Raw genomic sequence first — 7696 nt, 5'->3', positions numbered from 1 at the left:
TAATTGAGATGTTGTGTCATGACCTAAATACAGCGATTCATGCCAGACATCCCAGGAATCTGACTGAACTACAGCAGTTTTGTAGTGCACAACGGGCCAAGATTAGTCCTGATTGATGTGCCAGACTGATCTGCAGCTACAGGAAGTGTCTGGTTGAAGTTACTGCTGCCAAAGGGTGGGCCAGCTAAATTTTAAATGTGATGGTTCACATACTCCTTTCCCCCCTTCTGTCATTGTTTGCATACTATCCTCATTAAAATATGAAAACCTATAAATGTTTGGGTGATTTTAGTTGAGGCAGACAATGTTTTTTCATCAGTGTGATTTTGACAAAGATCAGATCACACGTGATGGTGATTTTATGCAGAAATATGAGATATTCCAAAAGGTTCACTTTTTCATACCACTGAATATCATCATTACCAATGTTGAGATCAAAACTTGCCATCAATGGCATGCCTTTAGTAAAATAGATGAGTGTAGTTGGCCAGAATGCATTTCTTTTTTCATAATTTCATGAATTTATTTTTTATTAAGTCCACTTTCCTTTGTGGCACTCGGACCTGTTTGACGTCACACCAGCACTATTTTCTGTTATTTTCAAGCACTGCTTTTACCTTGGGAATCGGGGGTGAACGCCAGTTAACAGTTCAAGAAGGCAGAGAAACGGTAAACTGCATATATATATTTATGTATGCTAATATTTAGTCAGGAAAAAAATGTAATCCAATATTGTTGCGAGCTCAAACAACAGTATTGTTGTTATTAAGTTAAGTGCCTGTGACAGAAAAAAGCATGTTTATTTCATATTCCACATGGTATTTTATGCTCCTGAATGAAATGGACCGCTTGGATGTGTGTGCAATATATTTATTCAATTTTTTGAATCCCGCGCCATGAAAATGAGTGACTTCCGGCCAGAGTCTGGATTGCGGAAGCAGGCAAATGTGACGTCAGCGGAGTAATCATCTTCACAATACAGTCGTTACTATAGTATGCAGAAGGACTGCGGATTCAGCTGATTTTGCGGATTAATTCGTATATTTCTTGCGTCAAGCCAGCTCAATGTGCTGCAGGCTTTTGTTGCTACGCAAGGGAGAGTGGTGTGAGGCTTTTTGGAATTCCAAAAGATCCTTGTTCACCACGAAGAATGGGCAAAACAAGTCCGACAATCTAGAGACCATTGGACAGATGACGAAGTGAGTAAGCTACGTGTTTTATGTTATGTCAAATACTGGGATCATGGCAAACGTTTTAATAAGGAAGTGGCTTGCATTGTGTGGGTGACAATGCTACCTGTCCACCGAGAAGTACACTCGGCCAACGACCGGCGGCTTGTCGCACACCATGGTCGCTGGCCGATAAAGGCATGCTCGCCTATAGAGCGCTATCCACAGCTAGTGTCAAGATTTCGAGCCCCCTCGGCACTCTTCATGTGCCTGCCTAAAGAGTCTATAGAGTCTACCCACGTACCACGTGTTCGCGTAGGGTTCCGCCCACTTGTCCGTCAAAACATAGTGTTAACCTATTACGGCTACGTACATTTCTCCTATTTACGGCGTGTTTTTCTGCTCCTTAACATTAATAATCAAAATGGTGAAGGCGTGTGTGGCTGTTGGTTGCACTAACAGAGAAGATGGAAGGAGAGACTTGAAATTTTACCGTATTCCGAGGGATCCAAATAGAAGAGCGAAATGGACGGCTGCAATTCGACGTGAAAATTGGACACCAAAAAATCACCACAGACTATGTAGTAGTCATTTTATATCCGGTAAGATGCATTTAATATATATTTAGAGGGTTTTGGCCTGACAACCACAATTAAGATCATTGCTAGGCTAATCGCCGACAACATACGACGTAGTACGACATAGGGAAGTCACAAACATCTTGAATTTGAAACTATCTTCCACCATCGTTATTTTTTGAATAATATTTAGCTGGTACCAAGTTAAAGAAACTGGCCTCGTCTACGGGGCTGACAAATAACCACAATTAAGATCATTGCTAGGCTAATCGCCGACAACATACGACGTAGTACGACATAGTTTCAAATTCAAGATGTTTGTGACTTCCCTTTCTTCCACCATCGTTATTTTTTGAATAATATTTAGCTGGTACCAAGTGAGGGAAACTGGCCTCGTCTACGGGGCTGACAAATAACCACAATTAAGATCATTGCTAGGCTAATCGCCGACAACATACACGTATGTATGTAGTGCGTGCTATCGCTAAACCATATAAACATTAAAAGCCTTAACTCCATTGACAAACGACATGAAATACATTAGACTTGACAGTGGATGTTAGCAATAACAAAAGAATTCGAATTGAAAATTTCGTAACTCACCTTTCCAAGCACAAGATAGATTCCTGCCAAACGAGGACCTGTTTCACCCAACCAGCAACGAAGTATTTATAAGCGTCCAAGCTCTTGAAGTTTTTCGTGAGAATAGGCTGATTTTGTGTGGACAAGATCATTTTAAATATCAGCGTAGCAGATGTCAGGCAGACAGGGCGAAGACAGTGGGTCGAAAAACATCGATTTGGGCATCAAATATGGATCTGGCGACTGTATAGAACGAAGCTTTTCCTCATAACGCCTTTTATGCAACAGATCCAGTGAGTTTGCGGCATCAGAAAGCACCGGGTCTTCCATGAAATGCATTTTAAATTGCGCCATCAATTGAAAACAATGCAAATACAGAGTCAAAATGACGGACAAGTGGGCGGAACCCTACAGCGAACACGTGGTGCGTGGGTAGACTCTATACTCAGCTTGGGCTCTGGCAGTCACGCGCTCCTACGTCGGCTGTTTTGTCCACCGAGAATGCGTCATTTTTGGCGTTCATTCAAGTCTGCATCCTGGGCCACAAGCACTGCCTGCCTACCGGGCACCAACAAGGGAACGACAAGCCAAAAACAAGCCGGGGGCTGGCCGATCGGTGAAGACAATCACCCCTGCCACCATATGTGACCTGAGTCGGGGTAGTTTTGTGTGATTTTGTCGCTTTCAAAAGGTGAGGAAGAGACTTGGAAGAGCCGCTTGGTTCGGGTCAGCACGTCGCCTAGCTCTCACGCCTCCTGTTCTGTTTTTGCTCTTTCCTTCGTCTCCGAAGTCGGGGCAGGTAAATGACAAAAGCCGGACTAACTTTGGTGGCATGAAATACAGTTCGGGAGGTTTAAAAGGTCAGCAGTTTTGACCATTATGCAGTAATTTAGCCCTGCTGTACTGAATAAATGCATTTTTAATATTTCATATTCCATTTAGCACAAGACTGTTATTTGTCATGACCATACACTTTATTTAGCAATCGTGGAAAAATACTTATATACAAAGAATATCCTGTAAAAATATTCAGGGGGATAAAAACGATGTCCCTTTGCTGCTGATGTCGTAATTTCCCCATTCTGAATCTTCCTCCTCCATTGGGTTGAATTCTATATTAGCTGAACTCGTAACTCTGCTGACGTCATCACCCAGATGGCGGCGCCAGAGCACTATAATGACAGGAGTAGCTAAACGGCAGTCTCATTTCTCGTCATCTGCGCTTTGCCATATTGTTGTATATGGTCGAATCATCTAAATATATGATTTTAATTCACATGATGATGCTATTTAAGATTGTTTTTTATTTTAACCGCAATAGTGGTCCAAGTCCCAGACAGTTTTCAAATCAATGAGTAGCTCACAAAAGTTAATCATTCACCTGCATTTTAGTAACAGGCACAGAAATGAAAAAAGCGCAACGCAACAGTGTTGTAACTCCAAACATTATGAGAAATGATAGCGCCGGTCTCCCAGGGCACCTATGTTCTTAAATCTGGCACCTGAGTGACTTTGCCCTCACACATCTCCGAACCAATTTCGCACTCGGCGACAGCGCGTCAATGAGCCGTACGCAGCTGGCGCCGGCAAATGAGTCTTTAATGCTTCCCGTCAGCCGCACTTCAAATGCCTTGAAAGTCAGGCAGGGCGGAGAACCACCTTTGAACCTTTTCTTGTACAAATTATGACATATATATATATATATATATATATATATATATATATATATATATATATACATACATACATACACACACACACATATATATACAGTGCCTTGCAAAAGTATTCGGCCCCCTTGAATCTTGCAACCTTTCGCCACATTTCAGGCTTCAAACATAAAGATATGAAATTTAATTTTTTGGTCAAGAATCAACAACAAGTGGGACACAATTGTGAAGTGGAACAACATTTATTGGATAATTTAAACTTTTTTAACAAATAAAAAACTGAAAAGTGGGGCGTGCAATATTATTCGGCCCCTTTACTTTCAGTGCAGCAAACTCTCTCCAGAAGTTCAGTGAGGATCTCTGAATGATCCAATGTTGTCCTAAATGACCAATGATGATAAATAGAATCCACCTGTGTGTATTCAAGTCTCCGTATAAATGCACCTGCTCTGTGATAGTCTCAGGGTTCTGTTTAAAGTACAGAGAGCATTATGAAAACCAAGGAACACACCAGGCAGGTCCGAGATACTGTTGTGGAGAAGTTTAAAGCCGGATTTGGATACAAAAAGATTTCCCAAGCTTTAAACATCTCAAGGAGCATTGTGCAAGCCATCATATTGAAATGGAAGGAGCATCAGACCACTGCAAATCTACCAAGACCCGGCCGTCCTTCCAAACTTTCTTCTCAAACAAGGAGAAAACTGATCAGAGATGCAGCCAAGAGGCCCATGATCACTCTGGATGAACTGCAGAGATCTACAGCTGAGGTGGGAGAGTCTGTCCATAGGACAACAATCAGTCGTACACTGCAAAAATCTGGCCTTTATTGGAAGAGTGGCAAGAAGAAAGCAATTTCTCAAAGATATCCATAAAAAGTCTCGTTTAAAGTTTGCCACAAGCCACCTGGGAGACACACCAAACATGTGGAAGAAGGTGCTCTGGTCAGATGAAACCAAAATTGAACTTTTTGGCCACAATGCAAAACGATATGTTTGGCGTAAAAGCAACACAGCTCATCACCCTGAACACACCATCCCCACTGTCAAACATGGTAGTGGCAGCATCATGGTTTGGGCCTGCTTTTCTTCAGCAGGGACAGGGAAGATGGTTAAAATTGACGGGAAGATGGATGCAGCCAAATACAGGAACATTCTGGAAGAAAACCTGTTGGTATCTGCACAAGACCTGAGACTGGGACGGAGATTTATCTTCCAACAGGACAATGATCCAAAACATAAAGCCAAATCTACAATGGAATGGTTCAAAAATAAACGTATCCAAGTGTTAGAATGGCCAAGTCAAAGTCCAGACCTGATTCCAATCGAGAATCTGTGGAAAGAGCTGAAGACTGCTGTTCACAAACACTCTCCATCCAACCTCACTGAGCTCGAGCTGTTTAGCAAGGAAGAATGGGCAAGAATGTCAGTCTCTCGATGTGCAAAACTGATAGAAACATACCCCAAGCGACTTGCAGCTGTAATTGGAGCAAAAGGTGGCGCTACAAAGTATTAACGCAAGCGGGCCAAATAATATTGCACGCCCCACTTTTCAGTTTTTTATTTGTTAAAAAAGTTTAAATTATCCAATAAATTTTGTTCCACTTCACGATTGTGTCCCACTTGTTGTTGATTCTCGACAAAAAATTAAAATTTTATATCTTTATGTTTGAAGCCTGAAATGTGGCGAAAGGTTGCAAGGTTCAAGGGGGCCGAATACTTTTGCAAGGCACTGTATATATATATATATATATATATATATATATATATATATATATATGTATATATATATATATATATATATGTATGTATGTGTATATATATATATATATATGTGTGTGTGTATGTATGAGTATATATATATATATATATATATGTGTGTGTGTATGTATATATATATATATATATATATATATATACATATATATATCTATTATATACTTATATATTATATCATTGACTTTTAAGCCGTACAGAGCACTCATTTTATGAATTGGAGCGAATGAACGTTCGCCCCTCTGGTCAAAAGGGATTGGACATCTAGCACCGTCACTGGCACTGAAAGATGAGCATTCACCATAGGCGGAGTTTGAGCGTTAACCGGGAAGGCGGAACTTCGCGCGTTCATCTCTGATGTTAACCCTTTGTACTGACTCCATGTTCCAAAAGAAAAAGACTCGCCGAAAGCAGGTTGACAAAAACAAAAGGCAAAAACAGACGACGGAGGGACAATTCTGGATCCAAAACAAGGCTACATGTTTCCGAGCAGCAAAATCTGTCTTATCTCAGTGTCCAGTGTTTTTTAAGTCCGTGGGCCGGCCGAAGGTGTGACCGGGCGTTGCTTTGGGATCATCCCTCTCTGACTGGTTTCGGGCTGTTTAGGTTCGTGCGTGGATGGGATGTGGTTGCCACAGCGACCGACACTGGTCTCGACGTCACAAGCGCCCACTATCAACTTTGTTATCCAGGCTGGCTCTACTTGTTTTAGGACAAAGAGCGCTTTGTACTTGCAGAACTGATTTGCAAGTTTTGGTGTGTCAATCTTGCTCGTGACGCATATGTTGGGCTTCTATGATAAGATGTCGTTGTGTATCTATGCTGCTTTTCATTAAACTATGGTGTGCTATTTATTTTATATTAGGTGCAGTCCTACAGTAAATATGAGAAATGATACTATTTCCTGGTTAATTATATTACGTGTGTTCGAGTAATGCAAACACTTAGACGGTGCCGACGAGAAATGGTACCATTTTTCCTTTTCCCCCTCAGGAGCCACAATAAGGTGACGAACTTTACTGTGTCAAGGGCACTGAGTGAAGTCTGCCTAAACTATAGTTAGATGAATGTGTTAGACTAATGCAAACAATAATATGGTGTGTGCGAGAACGGTACAATTTCCCTTCACGGGGTAGTTTTGTGTGATTTTTCGTTTTCAAAAGGCGAAAAAGATTGGAACAGCCGATCGGCGGTCATTCTCCAGCTGCTTCCCCGGCAACGAGCGCCCCTGCCCGCAGCAGGGGAATGACGAGCAGAAACTGGCTGGCTGATCGGAGAAGACAATCAACCCTGCTGCCGTGTATGACATAAGTCGGGGTAGTTTTGTGTGATTCGTTTTTGAAAGGCGAGAATAAGACTTGGAAAAGCTGCTTGGTTCTGGTTAGCATGTCGGCTAGCTGTCACACCTCCTGTTTTGTTTACGCACTTTTCTCCGTCTCCGAAGCCTGGGCAGGGAAATGTCAAAAGCCGGACTAATTCCGGTGGCAAAATACCATTCGGGAGAGGAAGAAGTCGGCAGTTTTGACCACAATGCATTAATTTTGCCCTGTCATACTGAATAAATGCAATTTTTAATATTTCATATTCCATTTAGCACAAGACTGTCATGACCACACCATTTATTTCGCAATTAGGGAAAAATACTTAAATAAAAAGAATATCCTGTAAAAATATTGGAGAAGAGTGAGTGAAACAATCAGTTTTGACCATTATGCAGTAATTTAGACCTGTCGTACTGAATAAATTATAAATTAAATATCATTAAAATATATATAGATTAGATATCATTTCTAATATTTCATACTCCATTTAGCACAAGACTGTTATTTGTCATGACCATACAATTTATTTAGCAATCGTGGAAAAATACTTAGATACAAAGAATATCCTGTAAAAATGTTGTTGTAGATCGATTGAAACAATGA

This window comes from Corythoichthys intestinalis, chromosome 22 (genome assembly GCF_030265065.1).
Source record: "Corythoichthys intestinalis isolate RoL2023-P3 chromosome 22, ASM3026506v1, whole genome shotgun sequence".
Lineage (NCBI taxonomy): Eukaryota > Metazoa > Chordata > Actinopteri > Syngnathiformes > Syngnathidae > Corythoichthys > Corythoichthys intestinalis.
The sequence above is the reverse complement of the archived record's forward strand: the minus strand, read 5'-3'. Positions refer to the sequence as shown.